The 22,420-nt window shown below is 37.2% G+C and overlaps 1 protein-coding gene across 9 annotated transcripts in view; it reads right to left on the bottom strand.

The window, feature by feature from the left end:
• Positions 1–22,420, bottom strand: part of NCOA6 (nuclear receptor coactivator 6) — a 100,804-nt gene that overhangs the window by 65,703 nt on the left and 12,681 nt on the right. For 8 of the 9 annotated variants that reach the window (XM_032858833.1, XM_032858824.1, XM_032858826.1 and 5 more), the window contains exon 2: positions 16,733–16,809. The exons of the other annotated variant lie outside the window; for it this stretch is intronic. The gene's annotated coding sequence lies outside the window, so the exon portion shown is untranslated. The remainder of the gene's footprint in view (positions 1–16,732; positions 16,810–22,420) is intronic. 9 annotated transcript variants of the gene reach the window in all.

Below are 22,420 nucleotides of genomic sequence, written 5' to 3'. Positions count from 1 at the left end.
GCCTACTTGTAATCTCTGTCAAATAAATAAATAAAATCTTAAAAAAAAAAAAAAGATTATCCATCATGACCAGGTGGGATTCATCCCTGGGTTTCAAGGATGGTTCAACATTCGCAAATCAATCAATGTGATAGAACAAATCAGTAAGAGAGAAGAACCACATGGTCCTCTCAATTGATGCAGAAAAAGCATTTGACAAAATCCAGCATCCGTTCCTGATTAAAACACTTCAAAGTATAGGGATAGAGGGAACATTCCTCAACTTCATAAAGTCTATCTATGAAAAACCCACAGCAAATATCATCCTCAATGGGAAAAAGCTCATAGCCTTCCCGTTGAGATAAGGAACACGACAAGGACGCCCACTCTCACCACTCTTGTTCAACATAGCATTAGAAGTCCTAGCAACAGCAATCAGTCAACAAAGAGAAATAAAAGGTATTCAAATTGGCAATGAACAAGTCAAACTCTCTCTCTTCGCAGAAGACATGATACTTTATATGGAAAACCCAAAAGACTCTACCCCCAAACTACTAGAACTCATATAGCAATTCAGTAATGTGGCAGGATACAAAGTCAATGTACAGAAATCAGTTGCTTTCTTATACACTAACAATGAAAATACAGAAAGGGAAATTAGAGAATCGATTCCATTTACTATAGCACCAAGAACCATAAGACACCTGGGAATAAACCTAACTAAAGAGGTAAAGGATCTGTACTCGAGGAACTACAGAACACTCATGAAAGAAATTGAAGAAGACACAAAAAGATGGGAAGACCATTTCATGCTCATGGATCAGAAAAATAAACATTGTTAAAATTATATAATAGTATAATATAGTATATATTATATATATATGTATATATTATATATATGTATATATATAGTAAAATATAAAAGTATAGACTGCCTAGAGCAATCTATACTTTCTTTCAATGCCATTCCGATCAAAATTCCACTGGCATTTTTCAAAGAGCTGGAGCAAACAATGCTAAAAAAAAATCTTAAAAAACAAAAATGGGGTGCCTGTGTGGCTCAGTTGGTTAAGCATCTGATTTCAGCTCAGGTCATGATCTCAGGTCCTGGGATCCAGCCCCATGAGTCTTGTCTTTTAACCTCAGGTTTAGTGTTTCTTCCACCATATACCAAACTCTCTTCTTACCAGGGCAACTCTACCCTACTCATAGTGCACAGGTGGCAGAAATATCAGAACCAAGTGATCTCATTTATTTCAGGCCAATACTCACTAATTAGAAGTATCTCAACTACTCTAAAATGACTGAAGTCAGAATATTTGAGATCAAATGAGTATATGCTTTGAAAGAACTTGAGTAGTTCTCAACTTTGGCTACACATTGTAATTATTTGGGAAACTTTAAAAAATAATGCCTTAGTCATACTAGGTCTGCACTGTGGCCTGAGCTCTGGGCACTGAAACACTACCCAGGTGATTCTAATATGAGGCCTAAGTCTAGAAGCACACTTTTCAAACATTATTTAATTTACCTTATATGAAGAAACTGAGTCAGGTGGGGAATGTAGCTTAAGAATTTGCTCCAAGAAAGTGATGAAATGAAAGCGTTTCCTTATTATAAAATTTGATTGTTTCTTTAAATTTGTTTCTTAATATAATACAGACCAAATTATTTGTGAGAAAATCAAATAAAACACTAAATAGAATCTAAAAGTGAACTATACCACCCTGTATTCCATCTCGGCTTTTTTCTATGTCCTTGGAGTCCCTTTTCTATGTCCTTTCTATGACCCCGGAGTCCCTTAAACCCTTCTTAGCTTCCATGTTGTCATTTAGAAAACAATGGCCCAACATTTTCCAGATCTAGGGACACTATGATTATTTTAATCCTTGGCTATTTGACTTCAGCGTTAATCATACTTTCCGGAGGAACTGGAAATCATTTGGTCAAGATCTCTAACTCTTTATTTTTCCATGAGTAGCTGTTTTCTACACTATTCTCTCAGCTTCCTCCTTTCAAAAACTTAATCCAAGCTGTAAATTAAAACAGAGGCTACCTAACAACACCTGGTTCATCTCTATCATTGCCTCCACCCTAATTTTTCATTGGTATTTTTACTGCTGTACTTAAGGAAACAAAGAGAGTCAAAGATACTAACAATGCTGGAAATTAGGACTGTACAGCTCAAAGAACTGTTGGACTCAAACATTACTTTCCTGCCCAAAGCAGGAATGGGGCTTGAAATACAACAAAAGAGCTAGGGAGGCAGGTAACAGATTTCTAACCCCCACATGTGGCACCACCTCCTCCAACTACGTGCTCTAAAAGAGCTTTTTCCAGAGGTACCTAGGTGGCTCAGTCAGCTGAGTGTCTGACTCTTGATTTCAGCTCAGGTCCTAATCTCAGGGTCGTGAGATCGAGCCCTGCATCTGCTCCCTGCTCAGCACAGAATCCGCTTGGGATTCTCTCCCTCCCTCTCCCACTGCCCCACCCCGCCCCCTGTGCTCACTCTCTCTGGCTCTCAAATAAAAAATCTCTCTAAAAAAAAAAAAGCTCTCTCCAGAGCCAGCAATGGCAGAGGTATTATGTACCACCCTACCATGACAGACCCACTTAGAAGAGTCAGCACTATTACATGCCCATGGCTTCCCCTCTCTACTTCAGGTTCTATAATACACAAAGTAGTACACACATCTTGGAATTTGAAGACAGACACAGAAGACGTGAGCAAGCATAAGCCCTAGGAGCATTACATTCAGGAACCACAGGTATTTGTAGCTTAGGCCTCAAATTATCAAAAAAAATTCTTTACCAAAGTCAAATTACCTATGCCTGTGATCCCCCTGTCCCCCTTTGGCCCAGTCCCCTCAATCAAGTAGGAGGCACATTAATGACTGCTAGATACAACAAGTATTCCAAAACTGTGGGCACCAATTAGTCCTTTAACATCTGAAAGGACAATTTACAGTACCAACAAGTAGCCAGTGAGGTGCCTATCTATCCTGTTTATTTGGTAGGTGCTAGACCTATATACCCCCCTCTCCTTTTTCAGGGAAGAATAACTGAGGGGATGTGACATTCCACAGCCTAAGAGAAACTCTGCATTTGTAATTCAGAAAGTGAATATGTAAGGAGGAACAGGTTAAATTTTAGACATCAACTACATTATTCTCAACAAATCTGATAAAACACTGAAGTGAGAAATCAAAGTCCATGGACAGGAATGAAAAGAAGTAGTTGAAATGCAAAAGTGGAAGTAAGAGAGGGGAAAAAGCAAAGGAAAAATAATTTAAAAAGTAAATATGCCAACTCAGATTTCAAATCTTTCCTAGAACTTGTGAAGAGTAGAATACTTAGTTAGATGTATGGGGATAACAAATTTGAGAAATTTCCAGAATACAGATGGAAAGGACAAAGTAGTGGAAACTGTGAGAGAAGACTGATAAGGAAAGAAGAGAAAAATAACTTTCAAATAATAGTTATCTCTGAAACAAATGAACAGGAACCATAATCAAAGTTGTTGTTTTTGTTTTTGTTAAGTAGGCTCCATGCCCAGCATGGGGTCTGAACTCACAACCTGAGATCCAGTCGCATGCTCTATCCACTGAGCCAGTCAGGAGCCCCAATAATCAAAAGTTTTTAGAAAGGAAAATGAATACTTTCCTAAGTCAAAGAACGTTCTGCATCTCTAGCTCAAAAGAGCTCACAAAATACCAGGCAACTAATGAATCAATGAACACTACATCAGAAACTAATGAGGTACTATATATTGGCTAATTGAATTTGAAAAAAAAAAAGGCAAAATTACTGAAAAGATAGTGACAACTAGATTTTTTTCTGGTGAAACTTCTAGATTTCAAGGATAAAGAAAACACCCCACAATCAACTGACAAAGAAAAAGAGAAGTCATAGAGAACCAGAAATCAGGTTGGCCTTAGATTTCTAAGACCAGAAGACAATGGCAAAATAGCAAAGAAGTGGAAAATAATGTGACATAGTAATTCTGCCCTCTCCCTGACCAAGACATCATTCAGTGTGAAATTAATATAAAGATACTTTCATCCAGTACTTTTCATAAAAATATTATCTGAATTGTAACCAAAAGCAAAGACCTTGAGAAGGGATTAAACATAGGGCTAAGTCTAAAAAATTGTTATAAATATGATTAGTACCAATGCTATTTTTTTAAATCATACTGTAAACTTCAAATTGTTTAGGTAGAGTTCTGCTATCTCTTACTGCCTTCCATTCTACTTCAAAAGTCTATCAAATGTTCAGGTACTTAACAGCCTTCAATTCCCTTCTAACCGCAGGGCTAAATGTGTTTTTCCTACTCGCTTCATAGCCTCCATAGGAAGATAAGCTCTGAGCACAAATAAAGAGTGTGAATTCTGGGCCTTTGATACCCAACACCCAGGAAGTGTCTATAAAGGTATAAGATCATCCCTACTCTCGTGACATAGTCATCAGGGATTGGCCACTTACCATGTCTACTCCCTCACAGCCATTTTGCATGATGGCCAACACTAACCCTATCCCTAACTCATAACCCTAATACTATCTTAATCACCTTATTAAGGAATGGAATATTATGCTCCTTATCCTTGACAATTAACTATATCTATATCAATTACTTGGTATTGTGATTGATTTTTTCTTTCCATATTACTTTTTAATTTATTCAACGTTGCTTTTTTATTGAATAAACGGTACTGAATAAATGCTACTTTTTATAAATAATTATTGAAAGATCTATAAAATATGAAATAAAGATGAACTATTACTAATCATCATCTTCATCTGAGTACTATCAACTAATATGTTAATATGCTCAACAATTCTGCTGTTAATTTAATGGGATAAATCCACCTATAATAGGATAAAGAGTTTTGGTCTAGGGTCGAGGTGCATTTGTCTGTTCTAGATATCTCATAAAATAGAAACCACATAATAACTGGTATTTTGTGACTAGCTTCTTTCACTTAGCAATAGTATTTTCAAGTGTTGTAGCAAGTAACAGTTACTTAAATTACCAAACAATACTCCTCACCAAAAAATATCAGATTTCCATTTCCATTCATTTATCAGTTGATAGACATTTGGTTTGCCTCCACTTTTCACTATTATGAATAATGTTGCTATGAGTATCTGTATACAAGTTGGTTTTTTTTAAGATTTTATTTATTTATTTGACAGAGAGAGCCCAAGCAGGGGGAGCAGCAGGCAGAGGCAGAGGTAGAAGCGGACTCCCCACCGGGAGCCTGACATGAGGCTCAATTCCAGGACCTTAGGATCATGACCCAAACCAAAGGCAGCCACTTACCCAACTGAGCCACCCAGGACCCCCATATACAAGTTTTTGTGTGGATGTTTTCATTTCTCTTGGGTATGTATGTATATATATACAAACACACACACACCCTAGGAGTAAAACTACTGGGTCACATGTTCTATGTTTAACCTTTTGAGGAATTGCCAAACTGTTTTACAAAGCTGTTACACCATTTTATGTTCTGACCAGCAATGTACAAGGGTTCCAATTTCTCTGCATCCTCACCAACACTTGTTACTACCTTTCTGATTATAGCCATACTGGTGGGTATGAAATAGTATCTCATGGTGATTTTGACTTACATTTCCCTAGTGCCAAATGGTGTTGAACATATTTTCATGTTTATTTGACACTGGCATGATTTGTTTGGGAGAAGTATCTATTCAAATTCTTTGCCAACTTTTTAAAAATTGGGATATTTGACTATTATCGAGTTATATGAGTTCTTTTATTTTTAAGATTTTATTTATTTATTTATTTATTTGTCAGAAAGAGAGCGAGCGCACAAGCAGGCAGGGAGAGAAGCAGGTTCCCCACTGAGCAAGGAGCCCCATGCGGGACTCGATCCCAGGATCCTGGGATCATGACCTGAGCCAAAGGCAGCAGCTTAACCGACTGAGCCACCCAGGTATCCCATATATGAGTTCTCGATATGTATTTTTCCTAATCTTTAACATTTTATCATTCTTTTATTTTTATCCCAGTAAAATTAACATACAATGTTATATTAGTTTCAAGTGTACAATATAGTGATTCACTAATTCTATACATTACTCAGTGATCATCAAAATAAGTGTATTCTTAATCCCCTTCACTTATTTCAGCCATCTATCCATCCCCCCCCATCCCCGTGACTACCAGTATATTCTCTACATTTAAGAGTCTGTTTGTCTTTTTCCTTTGTTCATTTGTTTTGTTTCTTAAATTCCACATTTGAGTGAAACCATATGGTATTTGTTTTTCTCTGACTGACTTATTTCACTTAGCACTGTACCCTCTAGATCCATCCATATTGTTGCAAATGTCAAAATTTCATTTTTTATAGAAAATTTTCTGTTGTGTATATAGATCATATCTTCTTTACCCATTCATCTACTTTTTAAAAAGATTTGAGAGAGAAAAACAAAGAGAGCAAGAGAGCCAGGGGGAGGGGCAACAGGGAGAGGGAGAGAGATTCTTAAGCAGACTCTCCACCAAGCAGAGCCCGACACAGGGCTCGATCTCATGACCCTGAGATCATGACCTGAGCTGAAACCAAGAGTCAGAGGCTTTAACTGTGCAACCTAGGTGACCCTATCCATTCATCTATTGATGGATACTTGGGCTGCTTCCATAATCTAGCTATTGTAAATAATGCTACAACAAACACAGGGGTGCACATACCTTTTAGAATTAGTGTTTCATATGCTTTGGTAAATACCCGGTAGTGGAATTACTAGATCATATACTAATTCTGTTTTTAATTTTCCGAGATGGATGCACCAGTTTGCATTTCCACCATTAGTGCACGAGGGTTCCTTTTTCTCCACATCCTTGCCAATACTTGTTGTTTCTTGTGTTTTGTTTTTAGCCATTCTGACTGGTGAGAGGTGGTATCTCACTGTGGTTTTTATTTGTGTTTGCCTGATAATGAGTGATGTTGAGCATCTTTTCATGTGTTTGTTGGCCATGGGGATGTCTTCTTTGCAGAAATGTCTGTTCATGTCTTCTGCCCTTATTTAAACTGGTTATTTGGGGATTTTTTTGTGTTGAGTTGTGTAAATTCTTTATACATTTTGGATACTAACCTCTTATCAGATATGTTGTTTGTATTATCTTCTCCCATTCAGTGGCTTTTTGTTTTGTTAATTTTTTCCTTCGCTGTGCAGAAGCTTTTTATTTTGATAACAGTTTATCCTAATAGTTTATTTTTTCTTTTGTTTCCCTTGCCTCAGGAGACATTATCTAGGAAAACACTGCCACACAGCTGATGTCAGAGAAATTACTGCCTGTACTCTCTTCTAGCATTTTTTTGGTTTCAGGTCTCACAGCTAGGTCTTTAACCCATTTTGAGTTTATTCTTGTGTATGGTGAAAGAAAGTGGTCCAGTTTCTTTTTTTGCATATAGCTATCCAGTCTTCCTACCACAATTTGTTGAAGGGACTTTTTTCCATCGCATATTCTTGCCTCCTATGCCATAGATTAATTGACCACGTAAGTGTAGGTTTATTTATGGGCTCTCTATTCTGTTCTATTGTTTTATGTGTCTACTTTTCTGCCAGTACCACACTATTTTGATTACTACAGCTTCACAGTATATCTTGAAATCTGGATTGTGATACCTCAAGTTTTATTCTTCTTTTTCAAGACTGCTTTGGCTCTTCGGAGTCTTCTGTAGTTCCATACACATTTTAGGATTATTTGTTCTAGTTCTGTGAAAAAATGGTGCTGTTTTGCTAGGGATGCACAAAATCTGGGTAGTATGGGCATTTTAACACTGGTTCTCCCAATACATGAGCACGGAATATCTTTCCATTTGTTTGTGTCATCTTCAATTTCTTTAATCAGTGTTTTCTAGTTTTCAGAATACAGGTTTTTCACCTTCTTGGTTAAGTTTACTCCTAGGTATTTTATCCTTTTTGGTACAACTGTAAGTGGGATTGTCTTCTTAATTTCTCTTTCTGCTACTTCATTATTTGTGTATAAAAATGCAATGGATTTCCATATATTAATTTTATATCCTGCAATCTTACTGAACTCATTTATCAGTTCTAGTCATTTTTTGGTGGAGTCTTTGGGGTTGTTTTTGTTTCTTTTTAAGTAGGCTCCATGCCTAATATGGGGCATGAGTCCCATGCTCTACAGACTAAGCAGCCAGGTATCCCACGGTTTTCTATATATGTATCATGACATCTGCAAATAGTGACAGTTTTACTTCTTCCTTACCAAATGGATGCCTTTTATTTTCTTTTTCTTGTCTGACTGCTGTGGCTAGGACTTCCAGTACTATGCTGAATAAAAGTGGTAAGAGTAGACATCCTTGCCTTATTCCTGATCTTAGGGGAAGAACTCTCAGTTTTACCATTATGAAATTAGCTGCATATATGGCCTTTATAATGTTGAGGTATAATCCTTCTAATCCCACTTTGTTGAAGGTATTTATCAAGAATGGATGTTGTACTTTGTCAAATGCTTTTCCTGCATCTACTGAAATGATATCATTATCATTTCTTACTGGTGTGATGTATTACATTGATTGATTTGCAAATACTGAGTCACTCTTGCATCCCAGGAATAAATCTTACTTAATCATGGTGAATCATTCTTTAAATATATTGTTGGATTTGGTTTTGTTAATTTTTTTGCTAATATATTTTTAAGTAATCTCTATACCCAAAGTGGTGTTTGAACTTGCAACCCTGAGATTAAGAGTCACATGCTCTTCTGACTGAGCCATCCAGGCATCCCTGCTAATACTCTGTAGAGGATTTTGCATTATGTTCATCAGAGATACTGGCCCGCAGTTGGCCTCTTTTTTTTTTATGGTCTCTATCTGGTTTTAGGGTGAGGGTAATGCTGGCTTTATAGAATGAATTTGGAAGTTTTTCTTCCTCTTATATGTTTTCAAATAGTTTGAGAAGAATAGGTATTAACTCTTCTTTAAATGTTTAATAAAATTCACCTGTGAAGCCATTGGGTCCTAGACTTTTATATGGTGGGAGTTATCTGATTACTGATTCAACTTCATTGCTGTTAATCATTCTGTTCAAATTTTCTATTTCTTCCTGATTCAGTTTTGGGGGGTTATGTTTCTAGGAATTTATCCATTTCTTCTAGGATGTCCAATCTATTGGCATATAATTTTTCAAAATATTCTCTTATAATCCTTTGTGTTTCTGTGGCGTCAGTTATTTCTCCTCTTTTATCTCTGATTTTGTTTGAGTTCTCTCTCTCTCTCTTTGTGAGTCTGGCTAAAGGTTTATCAATTTTGTTGATCTTTTCAAAGAGGCAGCTCTGCTTTGTTAATTGGTTTTATTGTTTTTTCAGTTTCTATTTCATTTATTTCTGTTTATTCTTTATTATTTCCTTCCTCCTACTCGTCCTGAGTTTTACTTGTTCTTTTGCTAGCTCCTTCAGAGGTAAGGTTAGGTTGCTTATTTTAGATTTTTCTTGCTTCTTGCAGCTGGCCTATATTGTTAGAAACTTCCCTCTTAGAACAGCTTTTGCTGCATCCCAAAGACTTTGGACTCTGGCATTTTCATTTTTATTTCTCTCCATGTATTCTTTTGTTTCCTCTTTGGTATCTTGGTGGACCCATTCATCGTTTAGTACTATGTTATTTAACCTCCATTATTTGTGTTCTTTCTTCAATTTTTTCTTATGACTGATTTCTAGTTTCATAGCCTTGTGATCAGAAAAGATGCACTGTATGACTTCAACATTTTTTAATTTGTTGAGACTTGTTCTGTGGCCTGACATGTCATCTATTTTGGAGAATGTTCCTTGTGCTACTAAAAAGACTATATATTCGGCTGTTTAAGGATGAAATAGTCTGAGTATATCCGTTGGATCCATCTGGTCCAATGTGTCATTCAAAGCCACTGTTTCCTTGTTGATTTTCTGGTTAGATGATCTATCCGTTGATGCAATCTTTTTTTTTTTTTTAAAGATTTTATTTATTTATTTATTTGACAGAGAGAGAGATCACAAGTGGGCAGAGAGGCAGGCAGAGAGAGAGAGAGAGGTAAGCAGGCTCCTTGGTGAGCAGAGAGCCTGATGTGGGGCTCGATCCCAGGACCCTGAGACCATGACCTGAGCTGAAGGCAGAGGCTTAACCCACTGAGCCACCCAGGTGCCCCCCGTTGATGCAATCTTGTTGGATTGTTCCCTTTATGATTATGTAGTGTCCTTCTTTCCTTCTCTGTCTCTGGTTACACTGAGTTCTTGATATAATTTATATACAAATCCCTTATCAGATATATGAATTGCAAATATTGTCTTACACTTTGTGGGTTGCTGTTAGTGACTCTTTATTTACTTGTGATTGTTCATTGATGAATTTTGTGTCACATTTCTTTGTGGGGGAGGATAATTTTGTAGTTTGGGACAAACTGGTCAAATATTTGGAAAAAAAATTTATTAAATGCTCATTTCACAATTGTCTGAGTCTGTCTGAGCTGCTATAACTAAGTACCACACACTGGGTGGCTTATAAACAACAGAAATTTATTTCTCCCAGTTCTCTGGAGGCTGACAAATTCAAGAAAATTGTGCCAACATAGTGGAATTCTCGTGAAGACCCTCTCTCAGGTATTGCTTCTCCACTAAGATTCATCTTTTTAGAAATATTTAATACCATGAGGGATGCCCAGGTGGCTCAGTCAGTTAAGCATCTGCCTTTGGGTCAGGTCATGATTCCATGGTCCTGGAATCGAGTCCCACATCAGGCTCCTTGCTCAGTGGGGAGCCTGCTTAAATCTTAAAAAAATATTTAACATCATGAGAAATGTTTTAAATGTCTTAAATATGAAACTACATAAAACTATATTATTTCAATTTTCTTAATTGTGTATGTTTATTTCTTAAAGATTTTATTTATTCATTGGCAGGGGCAGTGCACAAGCAGGGGGAATGGCAGGCAGAGGGAGAAGCTGGCTCCCTACTGAGCAAGGAGCCTGATACAGGACTCAATCCCAAGATCCTGGCATCATGACCTGAGCTGAAGGCAGATGCTTAATGACTGAGCCACCCAGGCATTCCCTAACTGTGTATGTTTATGCACACATAAGGGCAAAGACAAAGGAAACTCAATAATAAGACAAACAACGCAATGAAAAACAGGCAAAAGATTTGAACACTTTACAACAACCACATAAGAAGATGCTCAACATCATCAGTTATCAGGAAAATGGAAATTAAAGCTACATAGAAATAACACACCTAAAATAACGGCTTAAATTAAAAGAATGATAATATCAAATGTTGACAAGGATCTAGAGCAACTGGAACTCTCATACTGGTGGGAACATAAAAATGTACAATTTGGCAGTTTCTTATAAAGTTAAGCACTTACTTATCACAGGACCCAGCAATCTCACTCCTAGATATTTATCCCAAATAAATAAAAACATGTCTATACAAAGACTTCTTAAGAAAGTTACTAGCAACTTTATCCATATGAGCCTGAAACTGAAAGTAAACTGGACACAGCCCAAATAGCTACCAATTAGTAATGGATAAACTGTAGCACACCCATACAGTGGAATACTGCCCAACAATAAAAAGGAGCAAGTATCGTAAGGATTATCTACCAGTAAAAGAAGGGGATTTTTGTCCCCAACAAGTGGCAATGTGGAGACATTTTTGATTGCTACAATCAAAGGAGCGGAGGGGAGTGCTACTGGCATATAGTGGACAGATGTCAGGGATGCTAATATCCTACAAGGCACATGGCAGTCTGAAAAACAAATTATCCAGACCAATATGTCCATAGTGCTAAGGTTGGAAAAACTCTGAACTACTGGTATGTGCAATATGGGTGAATCTCAAAATTTACTCATTATCAAAAGAGTCCAAACATTTCTATGACATTTTAGAACAGGCAAAATGAACAGCAATAGAAACCAGATGGGTACTTGGCCTGGGACTGGGGTGGAAATTAATTAAACAGGGGCACAAGATAACTTGGAGTGAAAATGTTCTATAGCTTGATTGGTAGGATACATACATTTGACAAAATACAAAGTAAATACAAAATAAAATGAGTATATTTTATTGTATGTAAATTATACATAAAAGATTGGTTTAAAAAAAAACCAAATGGTTGAAGGTGGGTAAAAGTACATAGAGGTTCATAATAGTATTCTACTTTTGTATCTGTCTCAATTTCCATAATAAAATGTATTTTTTAAATAATATATAAACACTGGGGCACCCGGGTGGCTCAGTGGGTTAAAGCCTCTGCCTTTGGCTCAGGTCATGATCCCAGGGTCCTGGGATAGAGCCCGCTCAGCAGGGAGCCTGCTTCCCTTCCTCTCTCTCTGCCTGCCTCTCCGCCTACTTGTGATCTCCGTCTGTCAAATAAATAAATAAAATCTTTAAAAATAAATAAATAGGGGCACTTGGATGGCTCAGTGGGTTAAAGCCTCTGCCTTTGGCTCAGGTCATGATCCCAGGGTCCTGGGATGGAGCCCTGAATCGGGCTCTCTGCTCAGCAGGGAGTCTGCTTCCCTTCCTCTCTCTCTTTCTGCCTCTCTGCCTGCTTGTGATCGCTATCAAATAAATAAATAAATCTTTAATAATTAATTAATTAATATATAAACACTAAACGATTCAGGAAGATGTCTTAGTTGAATCTCTCAAAAACAAGAACACCCAAGATAAAAATCTCACTGTGAGTGTGACCTTAATGTCTCTGTTCTTGAAGTGGGGAGAGGCTGATGTGAAAGACAAAAGGAAGAAAGGCATACAGTTTGATAAAGGAAAGGTAAAGGAAATTTCACAAGTTACTTTTCCCCCCAGTCCTGTCTAGACCTAGCCAGGCATTAAGCCATGCCTTCTTTGGGAGAAGTATTTCTAAGATGGCCACTAATTTATTCCAGTATTCACATCCTTGTGTAATCTCCTCCCCATGAGTGTGGGCTAAGCAAGATAGTGACTTGCTTATAACCAACCGATGTTGATGATGGGATGTCACTTCCATGATTAGATTATAAAAGATGGTGACTTCTATTTCCCTAGAAGACCTTAATTATTGCCTTCTCAGCCTGCCAAACTGGAGAAGCCACATGGCAAGGAACTGACAGTAAGTAGCCTCCAGCTAATAACCAGTGAGAAACGAAGGCCCTTAATTCAACATCCCTTGAGGAAGTAAATTCTCCCAATAACCAAATGATCTCAGAAGCAGTTCCTTCCTCATTCAAGCACTAAAATGAGACTCCAGCCCTGCCTGACAGCTTAACTACTACCTCTGAGAGACTCCAACACAGAGGACCCACCTAAGCTATACCCAGATTCCTGACCCATGGAAACTCTGCCACCATAAATATGTGTTGTTCTAAGCTGTAAAATTTGTGGTAATTGGTTATATGCAACAATAGATAATTAACGGACAGATATCCTGCTGAACATTCACTCCTTTAAAACTGTTTGGCAGGGGTGCCTGGGTCGCTCAGTGGGTTGGGCCTCTGCCTTCAGCTCAGGTCATGATCTCAGGGTCTTGGGATCAAGCCCCGCATCAGGCTCTCTGCTTGGCAGGGAGCCTGCTCCCCGCACCCCACTGCCTGACTCTCTGTCTACTTGTGATCTCTCTCTTTCTCTGTCAAATAAATAAATAAAATCTTTTTTAAAAATTTAAAAAATAAAAAATAAATAAAACTGTTTGGCAGTTTCTTAAAAAGTTAGATATACCATACAACCCAGAAATTCTATTGCTAGGGATTTACCCAACAATAAATGAAAATATGTCTACACAAAGACTTGTGTAAAAATGCTTATAGCAGCTTTATTCACAATCATCAATCTGGAACCAACCCAAATGTCCATCAAAGATAAATGGATAAACATGTTATATCCATATAACAAGATACTACTCAGCATTAAAAAAAGAATGAATTGGGGAGCCTGGGTGGCTCAGTGGGTTAAAGCATCTGCCTTCGGCTCGGGTCATGATCCCGGGGTCCTGGGGTCGAGCCCCACATTGGGCTCTCTGTTCAGCAGGGAGCCTGCTTCTCCCTCTCCCTCTGCCTGCCTCTCTGCCTACTTGTGATCTCTCTCTGTCAAATAAATAAATAAAATCTTTAAAAAAAAAAAAAAAAAAGAATGAACTATTGATAGATGCAAAAACATGGATACATATCAAAACTATGCTGAGGGAAAGAAGCTAGATACAAAAGAGAACATAATGTATGAATTTCTAGAACTCTTGAAAGTGCAAAGCAATATATTGGTGGGGGTGCTGGAATGGACACACTGCAAAAGGGTATAAGGAAACTTCAGGGAGATGGAAATTTTCTGTACCTTGGTTGTAGTGGTTGTTTCATAATAAACAGTATAAACTAATAAGTACATCTGTCAAAACCCACCGAAACATGTTTCACTTTAAAATCGATGCAGGGGGGTGCCTGGGTGGCTCAGTTGGTTAAGTTACTGCCTTTGGCTCAGGTCATGATCCCAGGATCCTGGGATCGAGTCCCCCCATCGGGTTCCCTGTTCATCGGGGAGCCTGCTTCTCCCTCTTCCTCTGCCTGCTGCTCCCCCTGCTTGCGTGCTCTTTAAAAAAAAAAAAAAAAAAGACAAAAGAAAAAAAATGGATGCAAGTAAAAAAAAAATGGATAATCTGTGTGTAAATTACACCTCATTAAGTTGACCAAAAACAACAACAACAACAACACCTTCATCAAACCTTAACTATATCTAATGCAACTGTTTCCATTATTCTGCCTTAGCCTTCAAACAGTATTCTACAGATAAATTATCCAAAAGGCAGAGAATCCAGGGTGTTCTGAATTTTTCAGTAGCTACAACTTACAGAACACTATTATATATCAGGCACTGTTCTAAGCACTTTGCATTATGAACTCAATTAGTACACCCAACAATCCCATGAAACAGATTCTATTGCCCCCCCTTTTTTTTCAAATGAGGGAACTTAGGCACAGAGGAGTAACCTGCTTATAACCATACTGCTATTAAGTGACAGAGCCATTATTCAAGTCCAGGCAGTCTGATTCTATCTAGAGGCTGTCTCTCCACTCCACTCTCTCAGACCCCTGGAGTATTCACTAAAAGCATACTCTCACCTCACTGGAGACTGACAGGTTCATTCACTCATTCAACAAATATTTAGGGATGCAGTATATGCCAGATATTGTTCTAAATGCTAAAGATACAATGATGAAAAAAAATATAGACACAGTATCTGCTTTAATGGGGCTTACATTCTAAAAGAATTTAGGTTTAAAGCACGGATTCTTTTTTTTTTAATTAACATATAATGTATTGTTTCAGGGGTACAGGTCTGTGATTTGTCAGTCTTACATAATACCCAGCATGGACCACAACACATACCCTCCCCAATGTCCATCACTCAACCACCCCATCCCCCCACCCGCTTCCTCCAGCAACCCTCAATTTGTTTCCTAAGATTGAGTCTCTTATGGTTTACCACCCTCTCTGGTTTCATCTTGTTTCATTTTTTCCTCTCTTCCCCTATGATCCTCTACCTATGTTTCTTAAATTCTGCACAGCAGTGAGATCATATGATAATTGTCTTTCTCTGACTAACTTATTTCTAAAGCACAGAGTTCTTAAATCAAAATATTTTTCCTCTTATTTATGGAAAAAAACTCACAAGTTGCAATAGTGGCCAGATCTGCTTTAGCTAAAGTTGTGGTTCCCAAAATTGTCTGTACTTTAGAATCACCTGGGGACCTCTTAAAAGTTCAGAAACCCTTGTCATACCCCCAGGCCAATTAAATCACAAAGGAGTGAGGAGTAGGGAAGGAAGAGAGGCAAAGGCATCAATAATTTGCCAAGTTCAACAGGTGAGTCCAAGGTGAAGACAAGTTTGAACTTGGCAAATTATTGATGCTAGGGTTTTTATCTGATTGAATAATGACAAAATTCATTCATGGTGACAGAGTAAGACATAGATGAATGGGGGGGGCGGGGAACAATGCCAAAACTCTATATACTTGTCTTTCTCTGAATCAGAGATATCAAGGTACCTTTTTTCCCAATGTTATAAATTCTGAAAACATGAGAAAGAGGGCCATATGTTTTCCTTCTTGGATTTACTCAGGCCTCCATTCCCCTCCAGAGTCATAGACAAATAAGATATTCACCTTTTGATCTTTTCTTAATACTTTCCAATGAAACCAATAAAGAATTCTGCCCTGTTACATATATTCAACATAACTGAAAAAGATAAGGCTCACTTGCTTTTCTGTTAAGAAACTGCTTTTCTGGGACACCTGGGTGGCTCAGTTGGTTAAGTAGCTGCCTTTGGCTCAGGTCATGATCCCAGCGTCCTGGGATCGAGTCTCACATAGGGCTCCTTGCTCGTCAGGGAGCCTGCTTCTCCCTCTGCCTCTGCCTGCCATTCTGTCTGCCTGTGCTCACTCTCTCTCCCTCTCTCTCTCTGACAAATAAATAAATAAAATCTATAAAAAAAAAAAAAAGAAAGAAAGAAAGAAAGAAAGAAAGAAAGAAAGAAACTGCTTTTCTAATGGGCAGATCTCATTTAATTCAGTTGCTCTGGGACCCATTTACATGTCAAATGCAGCCTACCAAACTAAAATGCCCCACAGACACTAAGAACAAAATGCCTTATTTTTAAAAAGTAAACTCTATTTCAATCTAATTCAATCCTTTTCTTATCAATTGAAATCATTTTTTTTTAATAAAACAAGATTGCATTTGTATTCTATATAAACAACAGACCTGTTTAAGAACTCTCTGACCACTCTCAGAAAAGATAACAGATGTTCAGTAGGACCCCTCTCCATTCCATCCAGGACCTAGACAGAAAGGGAAAAGGGCAAAGAGGAAGAAGAGAAACATCAGAAGAAAAGACTAAATATATAAGCCAAATAAATCTATTCAAAGTAAATTTTTGTAACTGGCCAAATTCCTTCTTTCTACCATTGTTTCTGCTAATATCACTCTAAAAAGGCTTGTTAAAAGACATGAGATTACCTATAGTCTCAAATCCAGTGTTTCTTAAAAAGAAAAGTTTTCATAATCATCAAGAAAGCTTTTTAAAGGGGTGCCTGGGTGGCTCAGTGGGTTAAAGCCTCTGCCTTCGGCTCGGGTCGTGATCCCAGAGTCCTGGGATAGAGCCCCATATCGGGTTCTCTGCTCGGCAGGGAGCCTGCTTCCTCCTCTCTCTCTCTCTCTCTCTCTCTAACTGCCTTTCTGCCTACTTGTGATCTCTGTCAAATAAATAAATAAAATCTTTAAAAAAAAAAAAAGAAAACTTTTTAAAAAACAATAGTTGTTATACAAGTGTGTTCATTTTATAATTTACTATCCGTATCATTCGGGTACTTTGCATTGTATGTGTTATACTTTAGTTAACAAATACTAAAAAACAGATAAATCTGTCTTGGGCAGAAATCCTGAAGGATTCCAAAGAAGTATGAAGCAGAAACAGTCGCACAGAGATTACATGATTTGCCCTAGATCATGTATGTAGTCAACTACAGACTAAATCTTTCTTGTCACTTTCCTACTCTTTCTGTTGTAAAACTATAAATGTACTGATAATAATATACTTTTTAATTTAACATTTATTCTCCTACTTATACTCTGAAAAAATTTTCATCACAAATGACAATGCAAAAACCAAACAAGTAAACAGAAAATACAGATGTCCTATGTTCACGACTGTGCACTATCGCAGCTGCTATACCATCTACATAAAGAAGTTTAAAAAGCCTAATTTAATTATTATTCTATCTGCTTTCACTTAAACCAATGAATATCTCTATTCAAATGTTTTAAATAGATTCGTAATGGGGGTGGGGAATGGGCAAAATGGGTGAAGGGGAGTGGGAGGTAGGTCCAGGCTTCCAGTTATATAATGAGTAAGTCATGGGGATGAAAGGTACAGCTTAAGGAATATAGTCAATGATATTCTAATAAGAGTTTTAGGGTGAGAGATGCCACTTATGGTGAACTCAGCACAATGAATAGACTTGTCAAATCACTATGGTGTACATCTGAAACCAAAGTCACATTAGTGTGACAACTATACTTTAAATAAACAGCTTTGTAAAATAAGAATCCTAGAATTCTTCTGGATTCTCCCTCATAAATAAAAGCATATCTTCAGCTTGTGCCAAATATAAGTCTTCCAGATTTGTTATCTGGGTGTAAAACCTTTCCTTCTCAAAGATGGCCAGTAACAGGAGTGCCTGGCTGGCTCAGTCACTAGAGCATGTGACTCTTGATCTTGGGGTTTTAAGTTCAAGCCTTATGTTGCGTACAGAGATCACTTAAACATAAAATCTTAAAAAAAAAAAGATGGCTAGTAATAATTTCCTTAATACTTTACCAAGAGACTCTTCTACATGAGTTTTTAACTTTATATTTTGAAATCATTTCAATCACTTCTCAGCCTTTTGGCTAAGATCAAGTGAAATCATTTCAAACCTACAGACCGTAAGTTATTATTTTTTTAAAGACTTTATTTTTAAGTAATCTCTATAACCAACGTGTGGGGCTTGAACTCACAACCCGGAGATCAAGAGTCACATGCTCCACTGACTGAGCCAGCCATGAGTTATTGTTTAAATAGAAATTATGTGTAGAGAAGTCCCTCATAATTTCTAATCCAGAATTTGAATATTTCCAATGGATGCATTCGTTCAACTACCTTTTTACCAACTGCTTATTATGTACCAAGCAGGACAGGTACTTTCTTGCTCCTGAAGTTACTATATAAGAAACAAAAACTTTGTAGAATGAGAAATTTAAATAACATTTATATGAATGCCTAAATCTGGATTATTATTTAGTACTTACTAAGTACTAGTAAAGTATTACTTAGTACTTAAGTACTTAAAGTACTTAAAATAAGTTGACCTGTTAACCACATAGACTTAAAAGTTTCAGGATAATTTATAAGGCATTTAAAAAGTGAACAAACAGTTAAATGTGAACTGTCAAAATGACTTGCCATTGCACAACTAAAGATCCAATCCCATCCTCCCTACACCTTGTCAATCTCTTATAAAACTATTACTTGCTTCCTGTTCCTAAGTTGAGGGCTCCCAAGAGAAAATTTATGCAAACTTCTAATCAAATCATAGAAACTTAGTACCCTGAAAGGATCCACAAAATGCCTGTCAGAGATCGGCATTTCAATCCTGTAGCAACAACTGGTTTGTTCCTGGTAGGAATAATAGACAATTTAAGGGATTAGGGAATAATTACATTATATTTTTTTAAGATTTTATTTATTTATTTGACAGACAGAGATCACAAGTAGGCAGAGAGGCAGGCAGAGGGGGAGGGAGAAGCAGGCTCCCTGCTCAGCGGAGAGCCAGATGCGGGGCTTGATCCCAGGACCCTGAGACCATGACCTGAGCCGAAGGCAGAGGCTTTAACCCACTGAGCCACCCAGGAGTCCCAATTACATTAATTTTTAAATTTCAATTCTGACATTTTAGTATAAGAAACAAAAGATAAATTCATGAACTATGAGATTCCTAGAACTACTCATCCTAACACAAATGCAGTTAATTTAACTAAGCACAATATAAACCAACAAAATAAGTCAGAGGTTCAAAGAGATTTTCCCCATATTGTTAGAGGCCATGAAAGTGGATAAAGCAAAATTTAGAAAAAACTATATGTATATCTAAAAACTTCATACATCATGTTCTAATTATGAACACCACTGTGTTCTTTTAATCCTAATAAAGCTACAGTATCACTTCTCAGCCTTTTGGCTAAGATCAAGTGTAAAGCTACAGTAAAAATAATAATAATAATAATAATACAGGTTTGGAGTACCAGTCTTTTAATCCATGCTTGAAATATATGAAATACATATAACATTGAAAAGTTGATAAAATCCTACAATATAGAACTACTAAAAAATTCCCTAAAATAAATTGAGAATCTTAGCAGAGCCCTTGGCAATCATCTGGTCTAATATCCTAATGAAAACATTGAGGCCTGAGTGAATAATTTAAAGCTTCTTATTAGCAGGAAAGTCTTTCATTTCATATGTGATACGTCTTTACAAAAGAATTCATTTTAAAAGCAATAGAAACAAGATGGGATCAGGAGGGAGACAAACCATAAGAGACTCTCAAGCTCACAAAACAAACTGACGGTTGCTGGGGGGAGGGGGGTAGGGAGAGGGTGGTTGGGTTATGGACACTGGAGAGGGTATGTGATATGGTGAGTGCTGTGAAATGTGTTAAGCCTGACGGTTCACAGACCTGTACCACTGGGGCAAATAATGCATTATATGTTAATAAAAATAATTTAAAAAAAAGCACTAGAAAAGTATGGTATAATTAATAATAATAATAATAAAAAATATTGTCTTACTGTAAGATGGAAGACAACTCTAAAGAACAATGGCTCAGTTGGTTAAGCAACTGCCTTCAGATCAGGTCATGATCCCAGGGTTCTGGGATCCAGACCAGTCAGCGGGAAGCCTGCTTCTCCCTCTCCCATTCCCCCTCCTTATGCTCTCTCTCTCTTTGTCAAATAAATAAAATCTTTTTAAAAAGCACAATGGCTTTTTTTTTCTCTCCATTAAATTTCCAACGCAGTTAAATCATGAGATCTGGGCTCTAAGTTACAGCAGTCCCTAGGCCACCATTCTGAGAGTTTACCAGCGCTTCTTCTTCTCCATTGTCTTATATTCACAATGACAGCGTTATCAGGCTTTTCTTTCTCTCTTTTTTTTGCTTTATGCTCTTAAAACTGTCACTTTTTAAATCAAACACTGAAGTCCTAAGATCAGCTTTTAAATCCTATAGCTACCATTTCATCATTGTTGATGAACTAGATAAGTCCACTTAGGAAACCTGTAGGCAGACTGTAGTAGGTGAATACACTATTGCTAATACTTTCAAACGAAGATACAGGATTCAAAATGACTTGGAACAATTTAAAAAGTATTTCTTCAAAGTTCAAAAGAGATTACTTAAAAACTAGAAGATCTATACTGTGCTTATTGCCAAACAATAAAAAGAATATTTTGATCAGAAGAGGAAATTCAATGGCAAGATAAACAGTTTATTTATGCTAAAAAAAAGGGCACAAAGAAATAAATCTGCCCAAACTGCAAAAAAGAGAAAAACAAAATTAAGGTAAAAAATTAGTAACAATTAAACAAAAATATAGAAATAAAATAAAAATTCATTAGTGGGGTGATGATGAGCAAGACATGAACTCAGAAGTAATAAAGACTGACAGACATCATCAGGTAAAAGTCAAAATAGTCTATATGTCAAAAGAAACCGCAAAGTCAAAAGCCATATGATAGACTTTCGGAATAATATATTTGTTCCTTATGACAAAAAAGGGATTAATATTCTAAATACACAAAAGCACCTGCAAGTTGATTAAAGAGTAAAAAATTAACACCCCAAGAGAAAAATAAGTAAAGAATTGGTAAAGGCAATCTGCAGAATAGGGAATACAAATGTCCAGTGAATGTATACAACTTATTAATGGTCTGGGAAATGAAAATAAAAATAAGAAAACTCTTCTCAGCTGATTGGCAAAAACTAAAAAGGTGCTGTTATCCAGTGCAAGTGGGAATAAGAACTGCAACCTTTATGGAAAATAACCTGGAAGTTCGTAATACTTACATTATAAGCTTACTACCCCATTATCCTACAGAAGTAAAAACTCCATTTCTTAAAGATATATGCACAAGGATATCCACTGTTTGTGATGGGGAAAATAAAATTAGAAAAAACTTGATGCTCCTTCAGAAACCTACATAAATTGGGGCACCTGAGTGGCTCAGTTGCTTAAGACACTGCCTTCAGCTCAGGTCATGATCCCAGAGTTCAGGACAGAGTCCTGGGATAGAGTCACGCAACCGGCTCCCAGCTCCGCGGGGAGCCTGCTTCTCCCTCTGACCTTCTCCCTTCTCATGCTCTCACTCTCTCTCTCAAATAAATAAAATCTTTAAAAAAAAAAAAAAAGAGGGGCGCCTGGGTGGCTCAGTGGGTTGAGCCGCTGCCTTCGGCTCAGGTCATGATCTCAGGGTCCATCGAGTCCCGCATCGGGCTCTCTGCTCAGCAGGGAGCCTGCTTCCCTTCCTCTCTCTCTGCCTGCCTCTCTGCCTACTTGTGATCTCTGTCTGTCAAATAAACAAATAAAATCTTTAAAAAAAAAAAAAAAGAAACCTACATAAATGAAACATTATGTAGCTAGAAAAAAATAAATTAGATATCTGTTTAATGACACAGAATGAAATGTATATTCTATAAAGTAAAAAACTCAGAATTTGTAGAATAATGTGTATGGCATCATGATAATCTTGTAAGAGAGAAAATGAATCAGTATTGCTTCCAAGACTATAGAGAAAAATATGAAAGAACCACTCTAGGCTATTATACTTAGGTAGGTTGGAAGACAGGAACAGAAGAG

The sequence above is a fragment of the Lontra canadensis genome, unplaced genomic scaffold, assembly GCF_010015895.1.
Source record: "Lontra canadensis isolate GAN:19392208 unplaced genomic scaffold, GSC_riverotter_1.0 scaffold16, whole genome shotgun sequence".
Classification (NCBI taxonomy): domain Eukaryota; kingdom Metazoa; phylum Chordata; class Mammalia; order Carnivora; family Mustelidae; genus Lontra; species Lontra canadensis.
This window is presented reverse-complemented; position numbering and strand designations above follow the sequence as displayed.